The following is a 24,379-nucleotide window of genomic DNA, read 5'->3' as shown; positions in this document are numbered from 1 at the left end:
TGCTATACAGCATAATGACCCAATCATACATACACATACATTTTTTTCTCATACTCTCTTCTATCATGGTCTGTCCCAAGAGATAGGATATAGTTCCCTGTGCTTTACAGAAGGGCTTCATTGCTCATCCATTCTAAATGTAATAGTTTGCATTTACTAACCCCAAACTCCCAGTCCATCCTACTACCTCCCCCTCTCCCTTGACTACCACAAGTCTGTTCTCTATGTCTGTGAGTCTGTTTCTGTTTTGTAGATAGGTTCATTTGTGCCACATTTTAGATTTCACATATAAGTGATATCATATGGTATTTTTCTTTTTCTGACTTACTTCACTTAGTATGATAATCTCTAGTTGCATCCATATTGCTGCAAATGGCATTATTTTGCCCTTTAATGGCTGAGTAGATTCTACTGTGTATATGTACCACATCTTCTTAATCCATTCATCTGTTGATGGACATTTAGGTTGTTTCCATGTCTTGACTATTGTGAATAGTGCTGCTGTGAACATAGGGGTGCATGTATCTTTCCTTTGCATGACTTTAAATTGGAGCATGGATGAATCTGACTCTGATTTCATGAATTCTCCTCCATCCAAACATGCCATGAAGAATAGACTAGATCCAGGGAGGTTTCATGCTATTCCCCAGGGTATGGGGCTGCTCCTGCTATTGAGCCAGCAGGTGGAGGAGCCCCAGTTGTGGGTGGAGAAAAGATGCTGAGAGCAGAGAGGCCCCAACACACTTTCAAGGGAGTAAGAAACTGCTGTAATGAGACCTCTCTTAGGGTTTCAGAAATGAAGCAAAAGTCAAAGCTATTAGAATTGAAGGCCTAGCTGCTGGGCTCAGTGACTGAGTAAAACCCTTTTGTGCTTCCGCAATTTCAGCACTAGATTGCGCAGCTGCCTCAGCTGTGAGGACAAGAGGACCAGAGGAGGATGGGTCAGAGCAGATCATAAGAATGGTTCAAAGGCAAGCCATCCACACTTGTCAAGTGGAGAAAGAAAAAGAACCCATCAAAAGAGACAGGAAAGAATGGTCAGGAAAATAGAAAAAGAATGGGAATAGACTAGAAGGAAGAACAAGATTTTATAGGAAAAAAGATAGTAAACCAAGATCTGGCATAGCATATGAGTGGAATACATTTGGATGCATCTATGCATGTGTGAATGAATACATGACTCAATGAATAAATGAGCAAATATAAGGAAAATGCCACATAGGATGCAGGTACTGTATATATCAGGGGATGAATAAGGGGGGCTCTGAGCTCCTGGGAGTTGGGATCCAGGAGAGAAAGGGGAGATGGAAGATAATTGAAGATGACTGAGAAATTTCAGAACTTGGCACCTCTTGAATCTGAACATCAGTAGGAGTCAGGCTACCATCCCCCCACCCAAGCCCGAAACACATTATCCAAATGCAGCGGCAGAGGCAGGCTCTATTGCTTCCCTGCTCTTTACCAATGAGTGTGTGCCCTCAGACAGACTGGGCAGGCTCCTTGGAACAAAGCATATATTTTTTTGCAAATATAGAATACCAAGCAGATAGAACCACCAGGATGAGTAAAAATAAGAGGAGAGATCACCAAACACCAATTTTCTAAACTCAAGGATTATCTTGGAGGAGTCCCTATGTTCTACTCTAGGATTATCTTCAGTCACATCCCTGTCCTGAAATCCTAGGAGTGTCAAGGTCAAAGGCCAGAGATATCACCTCTTCAAACATGCCCCCCTTGATTTTCCAACCCCTTGCTTTATACACATGCTGGCCTTTTAAAGTGAAGGGCCTGCTTACCTCAAATGTACCTGTCTCTAAGAGACAACTTCCTGAAGCCAGGCTGCCTTCTTATGGGTCCTTTCACCTAAGGCAGTTTATTGGGCCCCCACATTATCACAGCACTCATTCCACTATATATTTATCTGCTAATTAATTTCCTTTCTCTCTAGGCCAAGATCATTTTTTTTTTCTTTTTAGGACTGTACCTGCAACATATGGAAGTTCCCAGGTTAGGGGTTGAATTGGAACTGCAGCTGCCAGCCTATACCTTAGCTCACTGCAACACCAGATCCTTAACACACTGAGCAAAGCCAGGGATTGAACCAGCATCCTCCTGGATATTAATCAGGTTTTTAACTCATTGAACCATGATTGGAACTCTGAAGATTATTTTTAGACAGGAGCCATATCTATTTCATGTCTGTATTTGCAGTGACTAACATAGCACCTGATTAATAGTAAGTGCTCAAAGCAGGTATGTTGATTAAAATATACATAATTTTTTCTGAGCAAATAAGTAATAATAAATAAAAGAATTCACAAGTGAAGGATAAGGAAATGAGTGAATATTAGTGGGTGAGTGAAAGAATTAGTGAATAAAAAAGTGAATGAGTGTTTTCTGGTTCCAGTCAAGATGGAGTCAAGGCACTTTCCACTCTGTCTTACTCCCACTGAAAGCAACCAAAAACTCCAGAAAAAAAGAAGGAGAGAGCTCTCTGAGGACTCTGAAAAGCACGTGGTAGCAAAAGGAATAGAGATTCAACTGACATCAAACTAGTGGTGAGTTTCTTGTCGATTTTTTCTTCAGTATTTCCCAGCCTAAACTTGACAGCAGCCTGAAATCTAGACCACGCATTGGAAGAATGTGAATCTCCTTCTAATTCTGGTTTGAGAAGAAACAAAGACTCCAATTTTCCACATAGCAAATAAGCAACATGGGGTCTCTTTTATTAGGCAATTACTGTCATTCAGAAGAGCCCTGCCCTCACAACCTAATCACTCATGACTTAATCACCTCCCAAAGTTCCTAGCAGTACTATCATATTCCTTAGGATTACATCACAATCATTAGGGTTTCGACAGATGGATTTTGCAGAAAGTCTGGGAGGACACAAATACTCAGACAACAGTAAATGCCTAAAATTTGCGGAGAGTTGTTTATTTCTTTTGTTTGTTTTTGGCTACACCCACAGCATGCTGAAGTTCCCAGGCCAGATATCAAACCCATGCCACAGCAGTGACCTGTGCCACTGCAGTGACAATGCCAGGTCCTTAACCCGCTGATCCACCAAGGATTTTTTATTTATTCATTTATTTGTTAGGGCTGCAGGTGCAGCATATGGAAGTTCCCAGGCTAGGGGTCGAATCAGAGCTGCAGCTGCATACCTGTGCCACAGCTTGCAGCCACACTGGATCCTTAACCCACTGAGTGGGTCCAGGGATCAAACCCACACCCTCGTGGATACTAGTTGGGTTTGTTTCTGCTGAGCCACAACAGGAACTCCCACCGCCAAGGATTATTTAAATGAATGACAAAACCAAGTGTTGATGCGGATGTGGATCAACTGGAACTTCCATTCATTGCTAGTAGAAATGCAAAATGGTACAGCCACCCCACAAAATGGTCTGCACTTTCTCATAAAGATAAACCTATAATTATCACATGACCCAGCAGCCCCACTCCTAGGTATTTACTATGGAGAAATAAAAAATCTTCACACAAAGCCCTGTACATAAATGTTATGGCAGCTCTATTCATAGTTACCCAAAATAGGAACCCATGGAGATCAGATAAACAAAGTATGGGACTCCCATTAAATACTATTTAGCAATCAATAACAACAAATAATAACAGGGATGAATGTCAAAGGCATTATGCTGAGTGAAAGAAGTTGGTCTCAAAAAAGCTTACATACTGTATGATCCCATTTAGATGACATTTTGGGAAAAGTAAAAGTACCGTGATGGGGAATAGTCAGTGGTTACCAGGGGTTAGAGGTGGGAGCAAGGTTTGACCACAAAGGAGCACAAAGGAATGTTTGAGATGATGAGCTGTTCTGTATTCTGGTTGTGATGATGAGTATATAAACCTGTACACGTATTAAAACCCCTAGAGCTGGGCACCGAGAAAAAGGAAATCCGTTCGACTATACGTAGATTTATAATAATAACGGCAATAATAATTGAATGTATGTATTCATATTCTCATGTCTTTGCTCATGCCACCCCAACTCAGAAAGGATTTTCTTCCTTCCTCTCAGCCTATATGAATCTCTGGCCATCTCCACTAATTACCTGGAATCCCACCTCTCAGGATGCCTCGCTTTGTGCATCTCAGCAGTTCCTTATAGCCTGGGGGGTGCTGCCAAGATGTGGGAAAGACCTGGTGCAATAAGCCACTCTGGGGTCAGCTTCTCTGGTGTGCTGGTGGGAGTCCAGCCTCACCTCCCTCTGGGTGCCCTCCAGGGATGCTGCATGTCAGTGTGAAGCTACCCTGGGGCTCTGTTTCCATCAAGATTCTTGACTGCAAGAAAGAGAAACCCACTCAAGCCAGCCTGGGGGAAAGGCATTAACCACAGGGCTTCTCAGAGGCCTTGGAGAACCTATGAGAGAGAATTAAACAGAGCCAATCCCAGGAGACTGAGACCTGACATCTCTCCCACAGCCTGAGGCCCTCTGTTCCTCTCCACGGGTCTGCTCCTCCTCCAGACTCACCCTGCTTTTTTACAGTTGAGCACGAGCTTGCATGTGGCCCCCCCAGTTCTTCCAACTCCTGGTCGACACAAACTTCCTGGTCCAGGACCCATCACACACTGGCAACACTCTTATGTTTCCAATTCCAAACTCTGGGGACAGAAATCCACCGGCTCAGCCCAACTGTTTAACTTTGCCACACGATTCTGGACTTAGGTTATGTGTCTACCTCTGACCCAGTGAGCATGTGGGTAAAGGACATGACCAAATGCCCTGTGAGCTGCTCCTTCCAGGAGCTGTGACAAGGACAGGCACTACTCAAAGTGTTGCCATATACCATAATGGAAAAGAATATGAAAGAGAATGATATATAAGTATAGCTGACTCTGCTGTATAGCAAAAATTAATACCACATTGCAATAAATTATACTTCAATAAAATAATTTTTTTTAAAAATTGTGCTGCTGTAGTAAATCCATTGATGTGTCAGGCTATAGACACACAACTCCCCCTCCAGCCCAACGTCAGAGCTATGTGTGTGTCTAGCTATAGGGGCAGCTGCAGTTTGGGAGCAGCCAGCGGAGCCTCAGCATCAAGATGCATGGTCCAGCTGCCTGCCTGGTGACCAGAATTCCTTTCAGACAAGCCAGGGCATGAGGACATGGAGACAGCAAGGTCAGGAGGCCTGCTGGTGCAGAATGCCTGGAGCAGTCGCTGACCTAGACTCAGAGTTCACCTTGAGCAGAGGCCATGCAGAATAGCTCTGTCGACAGATGAAGGGGCTGGACAGGGGAGGGTGTGGGAGGCGTGTCTGTGAAGGGCAGGCAGATGCCAGGGCTCTGGAGGACCAGGGGAGAGGCAATGGGCGTCCTAGGGCCAACCTCCTGCAGTGTCAGCCTCCTCCTTCCTTGACCTCAGGATCTTCCCTCCACTCACCTCTTGAAGGGGAGCCTACCGCCCTGTCACCTCTGTTCCAGACCTTTCTGAGATTGCTCCCCAGACACAATCCTCCAGACCCAGTTGGTGATAGTACAGTGCTTTCCTCCTTTCTGAGGAAAGGGAATATTTTGTCACACTCTCTTCCCACCTCTCGAGAGCTATGTATTCTATAAAACTCCAATCCTTCTCCTTCCCTGCTGCCTCAAAAGCAGAGCTGAGACAGCCTGCCCCTGGTGACCAGGCTGCACCTCAAGTGACTTGTAGCATCCTGAGTTTTGTTTGTCTTTTTTTTTTTTTTTTTTTTTTTTTTTTTTTTTGTCTTTTTGCCTTTTCTAAGGCTGCTCCCGCAGCACATGGAGGTTCCCAGGCTAGGGGTCTAACCAGAGCTGCAGCCGCTGGCCTTCACCACAGCCACAGCAACACCAGATCTGAGCCACATCTGCAACCTATACCACAGCTCCCGGCAACGCCGGATCCTTAACCCACTGAGCAAGGCCAGCAACCTCATGGTTCCTACTCGGATTCGTTAACCACTGAGCCACGACGGGAACTCCCTGAGTTGTGTTTGTGTGCGTTCCTCTCCCTTACTGCTTCCTGAGCCCCTCAGACATCATGCATCTGTTTCATGTGTTTCCTCATCACTTAGCACAATTCTGAGTAGCATCTGCATTTGGGTTCCTGCAGAAGGGATTCTGAGATGTAGATTTGAGGGCAAGTAATTCCTTTGTGAGGGAATCCCAGGAGACATTTGCAGGGTTGGGGGAGTAAGAGAGGAAAGGAAGGGGAATCTGCCAGTGGAAGGGTCCATTAAACCAGCCACCACTGTGGACAACTGGAGCTTAATCCTGGGGGAAGCTTTAGAAGGGTTGCATTTACTCTCAGAGTTACTGCACCAGAGGGAGCAAGGAGCTGTCATTATACTCCAACGCTATCAGTCATAGAGCCAGGGCTGCTGCTAGGGGTCCTAATTCCTGGGATTACAGCCCACCACCAGGACAGGCAAGGCAGGCTTTGGCAGTCAGAGAAAGCCCCTGGCAGAGACAGGCAGGCGCTGCCCGGTGGAACATGATACAACTGAAAAGGAAGTCTTGGGGGGGGGTGTGCTGTGGGTGAGACCTTGCAGCTTCACAAACATCAACCGCATTATGGTCGATTAAGTTTGCTCAGAGCTCCTCAGGAATCAGCTTTTGTATCACCACACAGTGGTATCGAAAAGCAAGCAATGCTATTATACTTAATTCTTCATATTTAATTCTTGCCAAGAGATCATGGTATGGTTACTTGAGTGTTCTATTTCCTCCTGTCCTTCCGCTGTATACTTGAAACTGACACAACATTGTAAAACAACTATATTTCAATAAAAATTTTAAAAATAGGAATTTCTGTTGTGGCTCAATGGTAACAAACCCTACAAGTATCCATGAAGACGAGGGTTTGATCCCTGGCCCCGCTCAGTGGGTTAAGGATCCGGCATTGCTGTGTGCTGTGGTGTAGGTCTCAGATGCGGCTCAGATCTGTGTGGCTGTGGCTCTGGTATAGGCTGGAAGCTACAGCTCCGACTCAACCCCTAGCCTGGGAATTTTCATAGGCTGCGGATGTGGCCCTAAAAAGAAAAAAATGTTAAAAATTTGAAAAGATTTCTTTTAAAAAGCCACAAATATATCCTCTAATTTGATATATGTCACCCAGTGGGCAGTAGTACAGAAATTGTGCACCTATGGGTGGGAAACTATGGGTGAGCATCTGTGGGTGGGTGTCCCCTTCCTCCCCCTCTCTGTGCCCCCAGCATCCCTCCCATGCTGTGAGGTCAATCAATGCAGAGAAATGTCCCCAAAGGGAGGGCCCTTCTTCGATCAGAGGCACACAACAGACTCTGGAGTCAGAGAGTCTTGGGCAGGACAACGGCTCTGCCTCTACTCACTGCCTAATTTTGGTTAAACAACTTTTCTATGCCTTGCTTTTGTTGTCTGTAAGATGGGTGTGTGTACCTACTTACTCTGTAGAGATGAAATGACATAAGGTAGGGAAATCATTCAACATTGTGCTCAACACTCTCAGTTTTCTGTCCTTCCCCCAATATAAGTAATGCTGTAAGTGGGTCAAGTGAGGGAGAAGAACTGATTTCAAACAAAGATTGGGATCTTTGGAATCCCCAGTGAGCAGTAATGAGGATACAGAGCACAGAGAGGTTAAGAAGAATATCCAAGGTCACACAGCTAATAAACGGCTCAGCTGGGATTAGAGGCCAGACAGTGTGGCTCCAGAGTCTATGCTTGTAATCAGGATGTTTTACTGATTCATCTGAGAATGAATACTGGAAGCAGAAAGATAATCTAATAGGCTACTGAAAGCATCCAGAAGTGCAATAATGATGGGTGGTCCAGAGCAGCGCAGGCACGGGTGGAATTGGAATGGAGGCATGGCTAGGGGAGCCACGGCATTGGAAGAGGATGAGGTTTAGGAAAAGGGGAAGAAAGGGGGAATCAATGAGTATTTGTATTTTGCAGGCTGGGGGCTTTTTTTGGCACATGTAACTTGGGACTGGAGAGCTAGATTTAGGGAAAAAGGATGACACAAATGATCTTAAAATTATCCACTGAATCACCAAATACTCATTAAGCTTCTGCTAAATATGAAAACCCCCACCAAGCCTTAAGTATGATTTAGAAGCACTTGAGAAGTTTATTTTCAAAATCCCAGCACGTAGACCTCAACACAGGTAATAAGTATCTCTGGGGCTGATGCTGTGAGCATCCACATTTTTAAGAAGCATCCCAGGTGATTCTGTTATGCGGCCAGGACTGAGCCCACTGGAATTCACCATCTCATTTAACGTTCACAGCATCCCTATGAGGTTCTACCATCATTGTCACAGAGAAGCTGAGAAGTAATAGCCAGGAAAGAGCAGAGCCAGGGTTCAAACTTTAGTTTACATCTACTGCAAAGTCTGCAAGTTTAGAGGTTTAAAGAGGTCTTTGGGATTGCCATGTGCACTCTCATTTCACAGAGCAGAAAACAGAGGTCCAGGGAGGGGGAAGTGAATTGCCAGAAGTCACCCACACCAGCCATGTCAGAGTCCAGACTCCTACCTGGATCTCTGGACCCCCAGCCCAGAACTCACTCCTCCTCACCAGGCTGAGTTCTGCTTAGATTCGAATATTGATGCAGAGAAGCAGCAGCCAGGAAAATCACCCGAGTGCTGGGGCAGAGTTCAGAGGATCCTCCGTCAATCTCGAGTCTGGGAAGGCAGACTCTATACTACAGGGAAGCAGAGAGAAAGGGAGCCCCAGCCGGCCACCCTCGCCCTGCCACCTCCCCGGGTCTACACAATAGCTCCTGCTCAGTGACAGCCCAAACCCTTATTAAGTGGCCTGTGCCATCTCCTCGCCTGCCCCTGCTGAACTTACATGGCTCGTGTCGTAGGGATTAGGGGGAAAAAAATCCCTCCACCCTGAGGCAGAACAATAACAACATGGTCGCTGACTGGGAAGGCCGACCGTTGTGTGGGCTTGAAAAATAACGAAGGTGACATTTAGGGGGCCGCGCTGGCCTTCCTGTCATGGTGCCTCATCATTAATTTAACCATCTCTGTTACAGACAAACTTCCTAGTCAGCCTTGGAGGGATGAGGAGGGGGTGTCTTGTCCTCTGTGGCCCATTAGAGATGCAGGGGGCTTCTCTCCCTCCTCCCTCAGTCACCTGAAATCTAGTCTCTGTCCAATTCTTGGCTCAAATGACATTTCTTCAGGAGAGCATAATTGGCTGCTGTGGATGAGGTGAGAAAAGGCAAGAAGCACACAGTTGGGAGGGGTCCGCTGAACATCAGGGCTCTGCCCGGCTGATACATGCTATTCATCGAATGCCCACAATGGGCCACTCATTTTTGTATACATTTGTCTGTTGAAAAATTAATTACAGGAGCCTCTTTGGTGCCAGGCTCTGTACTAAGTGCTTAATAATATTCTGATGATGTACAAAGAAACCTGGAGCTTCTGGTCCCGTTCTGTGCTATCCAATACGGTGGCCACTAGCCACAGGTGGCTCTTTAAATTTAAGTTGATTTAAATTAAATGCAATCCAAAATTTGGTCCTCCTGTGTACTAGCCACCTTTCAGGCTCTTAGTAGCTACACACGGCTAGGGTCTACCAATACTGGGTAGACAGGAAACATTTCCATCTTCATAGAAAGTTCAGTTGGACAGCACAGGTCTAGTGGGACAAGCAGACACTTTCTGTATATTCTTTTATGTATCCCTCACAGAATCTTTGCAGTAAGTGCACTTACCCCCATTTTAGAGAAGAGGAACAGTGATCAGATGGTCAGCCGTGGAGACAGGGTTTGAACCCAGGCTTCTCCTACACCAAAACCTATAAGTAACCTATAAGGAAACAAGTTCCAAGCTACAGGTAGAATGGCAAAGTGGTTTACAGCATGTGGCTTGCAGTGTGACCTATTAAACTGTAAGTATCAATTTGGGCCAGGTTTTTTTTAACTGTTCTGCGCCTCAATTTATTTACTAGATGGGGACAATCATAGGGTCACTTCACATTCTTGTAGAGATGAGTGGTAAGATAATGTACGTGTGTACATCCCTGGAAGGGGATAAACGCTCAGTATATGGTAGTTAATGTTGTTTTGGATGAGGAAGCTGGGCTATAAATAATAGAAGTAACATTAACCACCATATACCGAGCATTTATCCCCTTCCAGGGATATATGGAGCTCGGGGTTAACAGATGCAGACTGCTGCCTTTGGAATGGATTAACAATGAGATCCTGCTGTGTAGCCCTGGGAAGTATGTCTAGTCACTTATGATGGAGTATGATAATGTGAGAAAAAAGAATGTATACATGGTATAAATGTATACTGGGTCACTGTATAGTGATTTAAAATAAGAAATAAAAAAGACACTGAGAAATCATTTGTAGAGTTCCCATCATGGCTCAGCAGAAACAAATCTGACTAATACCCATGAGGGCGCAGGTTCAATCCCTGGCCTCGCTCAGTGGGTTAAGGATTCAGAGTTGCCATGAGCTGTGGTGTAGGTTGCAGACACAGCCTGGATCTGTTATTGCTGTGGCTGTGGTATAGGCTGCTGACTATAGCTCTGATTAAACCTCTAGCCTGGGAACCTCCATATGCCATGGGTGTGACCCTAATAAGACAAAAAGAGAGAGAGAAAAGAAAATCATTTGTTTTGGAAAACCTAAAGAAGGGAAAAAATAAAACCAGGGAAGAACAAGGAAGATGAGCCTAGGATTTTGAGCAGTATATTATTTGTCTATTGCTGTGTAATGAATTACCCAAATGCTTAATGCCTTAAAACAATAAGCATTAATTATCTCATAGTTTCTGAGGGTTGTGAATCTAGAAGCAGTTTAGCTGCGTGGCTCTGGCTCAAGATCTCTTACCAGGATGCTGTCAAGTTATTTGGCTGAGGCTATAATATCTGAAGGTTTGACTGGAGAAGGAGAATCAATATGAAAGAGGGTTTAGTCACATTTATGTCTCTAAATGAAGCAAGAGACCTGGCTATCTCTCTGGCTGCTATTTGGTCATCTCAAATCTTCACCACATGGGCCTCTACACAAGGCCCCCTGAAAAGCTGGCTTTTCCCAGAGCAATCAACTTAAGGTGGGGGATGGGGTGCAAGTGAAAGAGAGGATCCATGGTCTTTTTACAATCTAATCTCATAATAACATAACACCACTTTTGCCATATTCTATTCATTAGGCGCAAGTTACTGAATCCAGGCCACATTAGTCTGAGAGAGGAGTTAATCTCCACATCTTCTAAGAAGGAGCAGCAAAGACTACCACTAGCATAAACTAGGCCGAGTGTCCAGGGTTCCCTTTGAACAGAGGGCAAGGATGGATCACAAGAGTCAAGGAGAAAAAGTCTAAGCTTATAAACCCAAATTACCATCCAGGAGCTTGAGTCAGATCTGGGAGGATAGCAAAGGCCTTATCAGATGAAGATATTGGCACCAGTGGAAATATATATGCATACATATACACACACACACACACACACACATATATATATATCCCATATGTTATGTATGTATGCTATCAGTAATATACATGCATACGTTTGAGGCAGGGAAGGGAGGGCATATCTTCTGTATTATAATGGGATATGAACTTACTCTATTCCTTTCTATTTCCTTTCTTCTAATGGGGGCATTGTGTTGGGGAGCGAGGCACCAGAAACCTTTCCAAAATTGCATTGTTTTATTTTTGGTCAGAGCATCTTCCCTTAGTCCATCTCCTTTCCTTCACTTGGCCTCAGGTTGAACAGCAGAAAAGGGGACAGAAGGAAAGAACATTTACTTGTTTATTTCTTACAAAGATCCTATCAGATAGGTGTCAAAGACAGATTAAAATACCTCGTCCTCCCTCTTGTGTATGTAGATATCTGTAGTCCTGAGTCTCATTGTTCTCTGAGTGGTCTCCAAAAGGAAGTTGACCTCCCCATAATGCTTTAAAGAAGTTGTGGGGGGGGGGGGGAACATATTAGCCCTCTACTTAGATGTTTAAACATAAATAAAATATTAACATTTATTAAGATGTAATGTACAGATGGACCATGATGCCTTACTTGGTCTAGTTGTCACCTGCACTCTGTGAGAGATCCGGAGGAAAGTGTTAAGTGTCTCACAGTGCAGAAAGGTTACCCACAGGGTCCTCATTCAATTTTTGGTTTTCACCATTTCAACAAGGTTTGCTGTAGCTGACATGTGCATAGCTAAGTGGCTTTATAGATGATATTATCTGAAATACTAGAGTTGGGTGAAGACGATGAATATCTTCTATACCAAAAAGAGGTTCACTAGTTACCCCAGAGCTGAGAACTTTAAAGAGTTGTCTAGAATAAAGGTGAGATGTGAATTTAAAAAAAAAAAAAAAAGACAAAGGTTTGCAATTCATTAACATTTTCTATGATGAAACTAGCTGTGGTCAGTCCCTTACAGCTAAGACAATGCTTAAATTCAACCTTGCATATAAATTAAACTTTGGACCAAACTTTTAAATAAATATTTCAAAAACTGTTAAAGCAAGATGTTCAAAATTGTAATATTTTAGTGTGAGCAAGTATTTCTGCCTCGTTAATAAATTGTTAAAATTATTTTTATCTTATACTTTAAAAAAATCCCCATCTTAAAAATCTCCGTGTATGTCTTACATAAAATATTAGTACATATGCAACAATAAACTTTGTAAACAAGGAAATATGCATACATTGACACTGGATGCTCAAAGTTTCCAATGCCAATACAGGCTGATGATCAAAAAAGGATTGATCTAGAGCCCAGTTGTCTCTCTTAATGTGGCTGAGACTTGTGCTCATTCTCTTGAAACATTTCTAAGTCAGGAGATGGCAGAAAGGGTGAGAGAGAAGAGAGAAAAGATAGAGACACACAAGAGATGGAAGTTTTTGAGAGGCAGAGCTTCTCAGGGACTGCCAAGGAGAAAGCAAGATTTGTTCTGAAGTTGATTTCGTATTAGCACAGTAACCAAGGACAAAAATCACAATTGACCCCAGCTAAACTACTAAGGAGCTTAAAAGAGAAAGTCATCAAGGGATACAGAGGCAGGCAAGCATCAAGATGAACAATGGTAGTCCTGTGGGTGCCCCAACAGAGCACCCATGAAGAAAATGAGCTTTCTCTGTGGCTGAGTTATTCCAAAGGGCTTCTGATTTTTCTCTGTTTTTATTTTCGATCTTGATGAGAAATGTGCTGATTTTCACCCTGTCTCAGGACAAATAGAACTTTGACATATAGTTCAGTTTCCATAACTGATTCATATACCCCTGCCAGCTGCATCGTATTTCTGACGATTACAAATACGCCCTTCCTCACTCTACAGTGTTGTGGGGCATGACCCCCCTGCTGTGCCCTGGATGCTACAGCTATGGGTGCTATTTTTTCCCATCTGACACTGCAGGGAATTGAACCTAGGCTCAGACAGGTATGTTACTGGTCCCAAAACACATCAGGGGTAAATGGCAGGCCCACGTCAATCAGAGGAAGACCCTTAATGAAACTCTCCCCCACATCTAAAGGGTCTCCAGCCGGGATTTCCTCAATCCCAAGGCATTTCTGTCAGTAGCAATGTTTCAGAGGTTCAGGTTACCCCGTAGATAATCTTAAAACTTCAAAAAGTCTCATAAAATAGCATATGACAGGTTATTGCTTAAAACATACAGGGCTTGTACTGGGTAAAATCTTTCAAGGGTGGAGTCTACACATGGAAATAATATATGTGGTTATTGGTGGTCAGAATAGGCATTAAATAAAACTCATTTCACAGCTCTTAAAAAAATAGAAGGGGGGAAGTTATTGCTTTAGATTTTTACCAAAAAGACAAATATTCTGTGTCAAGTCCCTTTAACTTCATATAGCATCTGGTGAACTCAGACTGGTTGTTAAGTAAGTGACCTCAGGCTGTTAATAAGACTTCCTTGTGTTCAGTTTCCTTAACTATAAAACAGGTGTGAAGACAGACCTACCTCTAAGTGTTATTGTAGGGATTTTTTAAAAAATCAAAATATGTAAAAGGAACCCTCATACACTGCTGGTGGGAATGTATATTGGTGCAGCCACTATAGAGAAGAGTGTGGAGATTCCTTAAAAATCTAAAAATAGAGTTACCACATGATTTCTACAATCCTCCTCCTGGGTATATATCCAGAGAAAACTCTAATTCAAAAAAATACATGTACCCCAATATTTATTTCAGCACCATTTATAATAGCCAAGACATGGAAGCAACTTTAATGTCTATCAACAGAGGAAAGGATAAAGAAAATGTGAGATATATATATATATATAATGGACTATTACTCAGCCATAAAAAAGAATGAAATAATACCATTTGCAGCAACATGGGTGGACCTAGAGATTGTCCTACTAAGTGAAGTAAGCTAGACAGAGAAAGGCATATGATATCATTTATAGGTGGAAGCTGAAAAGAAAATACACAAACGAAATCATTTGTAGAATAGAAATAGACCCACAGACATAGAAAACAAACTTATGGTCACCAAAGGGGAAAGGCGGGAATAAATTAGGAGGCCGAGATTAACATATACACAGTCCTATATATAAAATAGATACCCACCAAGGACCTACTGTCTAGCACAGGGAACTGTACTCAGTTACGTAATAACCTATAAGGGGAAAGAATCTGATTCACTGTGTTATAACCTGAAACTAACACATTGTAAATCAACTATACTTCACTTTCAGAAAATCAAAACATGCAAAGTACTTAGAACAGTGCCTGACACATAGTGGAAAATCAGTGACAGCTGTGGTGGTTTCACCTCAGTTTCCTCGTCAGTAAAAGGGGTGATTTCATATACTACCTACCCCCACAGGCTTATTATAAGGCTCAAATGAAATGGTACAAAAGTGCCTTACAAGCTACAGCATGCTCTGAAGATGAGAGAGTGTGTTGTACTTTTCACTCTTCTGACTTACACATGAAACGAGTCAAAGAACAGCCCATTCCAGTCGGGAAATGAAAAGCTTTGTTCCTCTGGAATCAGAGTGTGTCCCTGTATAGATCAATGTTGGCGAAGTGAAAAGAGATATTTAATTACTTCAGCCTTAGTGCCTTCCCCGCTGGGAGCAGTGAGCTCCTGGTGGGAGGGGTGGCTGAGTGTGGAGGTGACAGGCCGTGGTGTGTGCACCTGGGGGACCCCAGACAAGCAGCCCCAGCTCTGTTCCCAGGGCCAGACAGCTTCACATGGGCAAAGCTGACCCCAAGGAGGTGAATCTGAGTCTTTGGAAAGGCCATGAGCTGTGCTGGCATCCTCCCAGGGGAAGAAACTGGGAGGAAAGGGCTGCCTTCCATGCCCTTGCGTGTGTCTGTCTGTCTGTCTGTCTGTCTCCATGGGAGGGCACATGGCACTGAGTTTGCACACCCTTCTATCCACATACTGAGGAGTGTGAGCACCACAGACTCGGCCTTACAAGGTAACACATTCTAGAGAGGCAGTGGTTGCGTGTACCTGCACATCTGGGTAGGTATGCACACGAGCCCCGTGTCAGTCCCCATGGGCACAAACACAGGCCTGTGTCTCTGCTCTTAGCCCAGTGGACACAGATCTGTGTTGCGAGGTGGACCCATCTGTGTATGTTTCTGGCATCACAGGCATCTTGAGTCGGTACAGACGCTTGCCATGCATCTCGGTGGTGCTGGGCATGGGCTATGGAGCTTCCACCCATAGGATATCTGTGGAGCTGCATCAGGGAGACTCTGGGCAAATGCCCTGAAGCTAGGAAAAGGCGGGAAGGTGTGGCTGGGAGAAACTGAGCTCATAGCCAGAGGGGTCAAGGAAGAGCAGATCTAAATGAGGGGAAACGTATAGGTTGGGCTGCAGGAAGGAGAGAACAGAGAAGAACACAGGGCAGAAATGGGGAAGCAGGGCATCGGGTAGACAAATGCCCTGCCGCTGAGCAGGTACAGGCAGGAGAGTATCTTGTTTTTTAACCAGAGTTGTCTCCTTAAAGGGGCCATACCAGCCACCCTGAGTGTGCGCAGAGTATCAGTTTGAGGGCTGTGATGCACACATGGGGTCTGTACTTACACAGGGCTTCTCTAGAAGTGGACATACGATGTGATTGCATCTCAAGAATCTTGGCTTTTACTCAGGTGCACTTAGATAGCACCTACTGTATACACAAAGTATTTGGGAAGGACTAAAATGAAGTGGAAGCATGTCCCCTGAGCTTAAGGTTCTAAACAGAAGAATGAAACACACCATGCAGAGAAAAATGATAGGCAATGTAAAAGTGGGTAGGGATTCTACTTTTCAGATTTGTGTTCAAGTCTGAACTCTGCCTTTTCCTAGCTCTGTGGTCTTGGGCAAATGATTCAACCTCTCTGAGTTTCCTTTCCCTCATCAATAAGATGAGGTCATAATATAAATACGAGTAGGCTATTGTGAGGATTAAAGGAAGTAAGGAATTTGAAGTCACCTAACAAAGTATAAAGTATAAAGCAAATGTGGCAGATTGGGGCTTGGTCAGGCAGGCTCCTTGGAAGAAGAGGAGGGAACTGGACAGGTGATGGGCTGATGAGAGGATGTGGGGACTCCAGACCAAGATGAGTCAGCTCTTGTCTTCAAGACCTTAGCAAGATCCAAACCCCTGCTCCCTTGAAGCCTTGAATGTCAGGGCAGCAAAGGACCTTAGAGGAACACTAATCCAACTTCTCATGTTACAGAGGCAGACACAGACTCAGAAGGTCTCAGGAAAGACTTTCCAGAAGTTTCTGGAAGGAGGAGCTAACACCACGTGAGGCACTGTGCCATGTTTTGGACATATTCTAAGCCCTACTGATTGGCAGATATGCTCTTAGCTGACAGCACCTTTTTCAAATAAGAAAAGGACCTTCCTCTGGGTAGGGTGCCCAACTTGGGGAGCTGGAGTGAAGGTGGGTTGGAACACCGTGCCTCTTCTGGGCAAAATCATCACCTGTCAGTGCACAGCTCAGCATCCAGACACAGGCAAGGATGCAGCCCCTCTCCCCTCTCAAGCAGATGCCCTGCATGATGGTGCAGAGAGGCACTGTGTCTGAGCTTTGCTAGCATAGTGACCAGCCAGCAGGCCAGGCTCTGAAGGCACAGCAGGAGCTCTCAGTTTAGTGGAGGAAACAACAAGGACAAAATTACAACCAATCATTGTGGAAAGTTCCAGGGGAGAGGAAGACTGCAGGATCAGAAGAGGACCCCACACCGAGCCTTGGGGTCAGGAGAAGCTTTGCAGACAGATGGGCTGAGTGAGGCCAGGTCTATCTGACACAGCAGTGGCAGGACACAATGTTTGACGTTTGGATGCAGCCCGTCAAACGATGCATTGAAATAGCCTCCGAATCAAAATGGCTCCATTAAAGTCATAACAGATAACATTTATTGAGCACTTGCCATGTGTTTAAATTCACTTAATCCTACAACAACCCTATGACATCACATTGGTATCCACATTCTCAGATGAGAAAATGGGGGGTGGGGGTGGGGTGGTGTAAGTAGTTTGACTAAAGTGCTTAGCTGGTGTATGTCCTCTCCTGGCTGGAATGATGGCTCCACCTGTGCCCCCTCACCACCTCTGATCAGATGTTTTCCCCCATCAGCACTCAGGACCAGAGGCCAAGGGAGAAGCTGGACTCTGGGGATGAGCAGACCAAGGGCAGTGAAGTAGCTACTAGAATGTGCTTCTCAGGTGTCCAACCTCAGGGTGCATAACTGACCAGAGGTCCCACCAACTGCTCTCTGAAGCTTGGAACTGCCTGTGCACCACCCTGGTCCCTGGCTGCTCCCAGCCGGTGGCAGAGCCCAGCAGGGCAATTTGGACTCAAGGACCCCTGGGCAGCCCTGCCAAACTTGGGATTGTCCAGGGCATTTCCACCCCACCCTCCTGCCTTCCTCTGTCCTTCGCTCAGGGCCACATCAGCTCCACATGCTACACGCCACCTTCTCCTGGCTTCCCCCTCATTTTCTCTCTTGTTCCAGACTTCCTGCATGTTCAGTTCTGTCTCAATTTCTTCTTTCTGCTTCCTCTGAGGGCCTGGACTAACAAAGACTGAATAAGTGTGAGGAGAAGCAATGCAGGTGTCCAGCCGAAGTCCCTGGAGACTTAGAATCTGAACCTGGAAGGCAGAGGCAAGGGGGGATCTCCAAGTGGTTGTCACTTGAAGCCCTGTCACTTTCACTTCCTCAGGACTTGGAAAGGCTCTTTCTTTCAGTTTTTGAAATTGAATTATAATCCATTTACAATACTGTGTTAATTTTAGGAATATAGCACAGAGATTCAGTTTTATCTGTCTGTCTGTCTGTCTGTCTGTCTGTCTATCTATCTATCTATCTATCTATCTATCTATCATCTATTTATCTTCTTTTTCAGAATCTTTTCCCTTATAGGTTATTACAAAATATTGAGTAGAGTTCCCTGTGCTATACAGTAGGTCCTTGTTGATTATCCATTTTATATATAATAGTGCGCATATGTTAGTCCCAAATCCTAAAGTATACCTCCCTCCACCCAAGGCTCGCTCTTTTTCTTTTTTCTTTCTTTCTTTCTTTCTTTTTCTTTCTTTCTTTCTTTCTTTCTTTCTTTCTTTCTTTCTTTCTTTTTCTTTCTTTCTTTCTTTCTTTCTTTCTTTCTTTCTTTCTTTCTTTCTTTCTTTCCTTTCTTTCCTTCCTTCCTTCCTTCCTTCCTTCCTTCCTTCTTTGCTTTCTTGCTTTCTTGCTTGTCTTTTTAGGGCCACACCCATAGCATATGGAGGTTCCCAGGCTAGGGGTCAAATCGGAGCTGTACCACCAACCCACACCAGAGCCACAGCAATGCTAGATCCTTAACCCACTGAGCAAGGTCAGGTATTGAACCTACATCCTCATGGATACCAGTCAGATTTGTTTCCACTGAGCCACGACGGGGACTCCAAGGCTCTTCTTTCTTGAAGGAACAATCTCCCTCCCCTGCCACACACCCTCCTCTCTTCCCTTTACCTGCTCCACCTGGGTCTCATCTGGAGGTCATTACCTCCAAGAAGACTTGACACCTTGACCCTGGGTGATGTGCCACTTTTTGCGCTGCCTCTGCCCCCCGACCTTCACCCATCATGGAACTCATGCCACTGCACAGACACCTGTTCATGCCTCTGTGCCCCCTGATAGACAGTGGGCCTGAGTCTGTGCTGTCTATCTTGATTCTGGTGCCTGTATCATTGGACTGGTGAATAAATGCCTGAACACATTAATAAATGGATGAGTAAACTCACAGCAGAAAAACACATCACTTACTTTGTGTAAAACAAGACACAGCATCTGGAGACAGAGCCCCACAGGGGACCACTGGAACCGGAAAGAATTTTGGGTGAACCTGGCTCTGCTAGTTAGCAGATGGGTGGCTCTGGCACTTCTCAACTTTGCTGAGCCTCAGTTTTCTGATCTTTAAAAACAGGTTTCAATGCCCAACACTCCAAGTTGTAAAGACTGAAAATAAAACACGTGAGGCATTTAACACAGTGGCTGGCACAGTAGTAGGAACTCAAGCCTCAGACCCTCCGACCTGAACCCCAGGCCCCCACTGCACACCCATCACCCACATGCAGACAAGGGCAGAAGCTCTGCCTTCCCAGATTTTGAAATATTATTAGAACATTCTCTACCATCTGCTCTATCTGCCTTCTCTCTTCCCAGTCCCTGGTTTTCTCACCTCCTGATGACTAAAAACATAATGAATACGTATTGCTCCCCCACTATGGTTATAACCACTGGGGATTTAGAAATAAGGAGGTGAGAATCTTCTTTCTTAGATCTCATGGTCCAGTGAGGGTCGGGAAAAGAAAGGGACTAGAAAAGGGCAGAAAAAGTAAGAAATGGCTACTCAGTGCAGGAAAAGCCACAAGAGACTAAGACCCAACTGCTGGTATGTGACAGCATAGATCCAAGATTTTCCAAAGCAGAACCAATTTCAAATTGTTTTAATATATTTTGAAAAGAGGCAATTTGTTGGGTATGATTTAATATGTAGTAATTTTTTTTATCATGGAATACTTTAGGCAAATAAAAACTCAAGCGCAATGAGCAATGATGTAAAAACCACCCAACTTAAAACAGAAAAGCTGACTGGGTTCTGCTTTCTTTCTCTCCCTTCTTTCTCACTCCCGAAGTTGGTGCTTATCACTCCCTAGTGTGTTTTTATGTTTTTATTATACATGTACACATCTACAAATGATGTATTGCTTTGTTGTGTGTGTTTTAAAACTTTATATAAATGTTACATCCAGAATGTATCACTCTGTATCCCTTTTTATTTTGTTTTTGCACAATATTGCGTTTTTAAGATGTATCTGTGTTGATGCCTTTATCTCTAATTCATTCATTTTTCACTGCACCTTAATGGTCCATTGCATGACAATGTTACAGTGTTGATTCGTTTTCTGAGTGATAGACATTTGGGTGGGGGACACAGAAACACTGTGTCTACTAGAGTCTTCCAAGAAGCAGACACCAAGATGGGATTAGATGTGCAGGAGATGCACTGGAGAAATGCAGGTGAATGATGTGCACGTGCAGGTGGGGTCTTCCGACCATGATGCTGGTTGGACACAGAGGAGAGGAGAGTGAGAAGGAAGGAGAGGACTTCTAACTAGTGAAGTTTGAAGAAATTTCCAGCTAGGCTAACAGGGGGTCCCCAAGCAAAGACTGTCCACTAGATTTGCCTCCTGTGAGGTGGGAATGGTCAAGCCCAGCGCTAAGACCCCTGCCCTGCCTGGTCACTTGCTGGGAGCCATCCAGGTGAAATGTGACAGTGAGTCTGAAGGTGTGGCAGCTGGAGCATTAGTCAGCCCTGCTCCCCACAGCAGGTTCTCTTGAAGGAGGGGGTACTGGGTCGGGGGCTGAGTGGGTCCAGACCCTCCATGGCTGCCACATTGTGCATGAACAGGGAGGAGGTATATCCCTACTCGTCATTCATTCATTCATTCATTCTCTATCTTATGAAAAAAAAAAAAGAGGAAGATGTTTGAGAAAGTCATTGCAGAACTGTGCCATGAGAGCTGGGTCCTGGAGGACTGTCTCAGACATCATTCATTGCTGGGGCCAGCAGTCTCAGGAAGACACTTCCATTTTTGTCTGGGTGACTGCATGGAGCTCTGCTGCCAGGGATCTATTGCAGAGGTCCCGAGAGGCTCCAGGATAAGATTTTGGACTCATACAGACCTACATCTCATTCTCATCATTGCCACATGATCATTTGTATAAGCATTTCTCTGCAGTAGGTCTCAAAAATAACCTAGGATAACCCACTGATCTCATGGAGTTATTACGGAGATTAAAAGAGATTATGTAAATGGTGTCTGGTGCACATTGTAGGTGCTTTAATTTAAAAAAAAAAACAAAAACCATTCGTTCCTTCCCCTGTCCCTCTAGGCCATGGTTAGGAGTGTAGAAACTTATTCTTGGATGCAACAATTTTTCTCAAACAGAAATGTTAAAACACTTAGAGCCCTTGTTCTGCTGACTCCAGTCACCTGCCGCAATTGGGGTGAATTGGAATGATCTCCCCTGACCCTTCTTATTCACACCCATCACTCTTTCTAAAGCAGCATTTGTGATTAATCTCACTCAAGGGCTAAATCAGTCCCCAGCGCTTCCAGGGAACTTGATAAAGAAGCTCTCTGATTTATAGCAAACACCATTATTGAGCGGTGGCAGAGAGAGGCCATTGGGGGATTTGTCTTGCTGGAAACTCTGTCTGTTGGAGCCATTTCTTCTATTTTCCAGGATAAGAGCTCAATTTATTTCAAAATAGATAAATGGGGTCCTTTTTTATTCCCTTGGTGGGGTGTGAAGGAGAGAGGAATTGGACAGTTTTTTAAATAATAATAATAAAGAATAATACTTAACACTTTAAATTTGGGGAGTTCTTTCCAGCTGGCATAGATATCAGGGCCAGGCACATAGTAGGTCCTCAATAAATATTTGTGGAGATGCACAATCACTTCATTTAATCCTCGCAGTGGCCCTGTGAAGTCCATCGAGTCCATTTGTCCCATTTGACAAAGGGGGAAGCTGAGGTTCACAGGTAAGAAATGGCAGGGCTAGAACCCTGATAGACCTGACCTGACCTTGACCAGTCACCACACCATTGCCCTTGGTGGTCCAGGAGGAGAGCCACCACACCTATTCCTTGAGCACAGAAGCCTGAGACGTTGTCTCAGAGTGAAAACCTGGTTAGCCAAGGCTGCAGCATCTTTTAACTTAGTCTTTGAATCCACTTAGTTCTACTCCAGAACACATTCAAAGAACGTCTGCCTCTCACTCACCATCCCTCCTCCTCATCTCTGCCTGCCCAGAGCCAGATTCTCCTCTCCAACAAACCCTATGGATGATAGTCTTTTTTTAAATAAATTTAATTTTATTGGAGTATAACCAGTTGATTTACAATTAGTTTTAGTATTAGTTTCAGGTGCACAGCAAAGTGAATCAGTCATATATATAAATATACCCATTCCTTTTCCCCACATAGGTTATTACAAACTATTGAGTAGATTTTCCTGGGCTATACAGTAGGTTCTCATTAATCATCTATTTTATACAGTAGTGTGTATATGTTATTCTCACCCTCCCAGTTCTTCCTTCTCATCAACGGTTTCACCTATGGTAACCATAAGATTAGTTTTGAAACCTATGAGTTGTTTTCTGTTTTTAAAAAATTCTTTTGTTATCACTTTTTAATAGATTCCACATGTAAGTGATATTCGCTTTCTCTGTCTGGCTTACTTACTCAGTAATGAAGCAACTGACAAGGGATTAATCTCTAAAATGTACAAACGTCTTATGAAGCTTTATATCAAAAAACAATAAACCCTATCAAAAAATGAGCAGAAGATCTAAACAGACATTTCTCTAAAGAAGACAAAAATATATGAAATGATACTCAACGTTACTGATGGTTCGAGATGTAGTCTTGCCTCCGCTTGAGCATTTCCAGGAACCAAGAGTTCCCCCTCCCAGCAGAGCTCTCCCCTGATGAGAGCTCTTCTGATTTGATAGGGTCAGCATAGTACCCTTGGAATGTAATTCCCCTGGACATTACAGACGTGCCCCTAGGCAGAAGAGCAGCAGTGAAAACCTCAGGTCTAGGCATACCTGGCTTGAAGTGTGGCCTTTCCACTTACTAGCTGGAAAGTTAACTAATTTGCAAAATGGAACCAACAATATTTTATCAGTAGGAATTCTTTCGGGTGCAGGTAAGAGAATATTCAATTAACAGGGACATAAACAGTCTGGATGTCTAATTATCTCACCTCACTGCCAGAGGCAGTGCCAGTATTGTCTCAACAATACAGTGATGGTGGGATTCTGGTTGGTATCTTCACGATTCTCTTGGCCTTCCCTTATGTTCATACAAGGTCACAACATCAACAAGCATTCCATCTTAACACCATACTTGCAAAACAGGGATAGAAGACATAGGTTTAAAAAAATAAAATAAGCAAACCACCAATAACAAAGAGTCAGTCTTTTCTATGGCCTCTCTCCTATCAGGAAGAAAAATATTTGCCATCCCAGGAAAATATTAGACTTTTCTCTATTTCTCATGGACCAGATCTGGTCACATCCAGACCAATCACTGGCTTAGGGGGTAGCATTGCCATATCAGCTTAGAGGATCCTGATTTATTCCATTAAGCCAGGCACACTGCCACCTAAGCAAAATGAAGCTTTGCTGTAAAGGAAGAGGAAGAATGACTGTAGGCTGGACAGCAACGATATTATACTTGGGAGTAAAATGGGATGATATATGCAAAGTGTTTAGTAGAGTTTCTGACATGTTTTACTTCTTAAGTGTTAACTATTTCTATTGCCCACTGTTACTATAAACAATAATAAAAGTATTCAGGTTTTCTCTGACCATCTCTTCTTCCACCTAGAACTTCCTTTCACCCTTATTTATGCCCTATCTTGATGACAATGTCCTTGACAGAAAGGATAAAAGCATCACAGGTAGGGCTTCCCTGTCACATAATTCTACCAGGTGTTGTTCATATAGTACTCCGGGTGGATGGCACCCTCTGGAGGTGTGCAATGTATAACTTGTGTGACTATAAGCCTCAGTGCCATTCTGAGTGAAACAGTTCTTTCTATGTCATCCATCTTCACCATAACATCTTCTCCCAGAAGTGGTCCCCTCCTGTTCTTGGTATTTGGGGCCCTAACAAAACTTTGGTTGTAATTTTTTGTTTTGTTTTTATCATTATTACTTTTCATAAGTCTCACCTAGAAATTTAGCCTAGGGAGTTCCCATTGTGGTTCGGCGGAAACAAATCCAACTACTGTCCACGAGGATGCAGGTTGTATCCCTGGCCTTGTTCAGTGGGTTAAGGATCTGGCGTTGCCGTGAGCTGTGGTATAGGTAGCAGATGCAGCTCAGATCCTGTATTGTTGAG

General features: G+C 44.0%; 1 protein-coding gene across 3 annotated transcripts in view; it reads right to left on the bottom strand.

Moving 5' to 3' along the window:
* OMA1 (OMA1 zinc metallopeptidase) overlaps positions 1–24,379 on the bottom strand; it is a 177,154-nt gene that overhangs the window by 73,914 nt on the left and 78,861 nt on the right. The gene's annotated exons all lie outside the window — the stretch shown is intronic.

This window comes from Sus scrofa, chromosome 6 (genome assembly GCF_054392235.1).
Source record: "Sus scrofa isolate SSC_HxYL_T2T_F1_AM1 chromosome 6, Sscrofa_HxYL_maternal_Yorkshire_Landrace_v2.0, whole genome shotgun sequence".
In the NCBI taxonomy this organism is placed as follows: Eukaryota; Metazoa; Chordata; class Mammalia; order Artiodactyla; family Suidae; genus Sus; species Sus scrofa.
The sequence above is the reverse complement of the archived record's forward strand: the minus strand, read 5'-3'. Positions and strand labels throughout refer to the sequence as shown.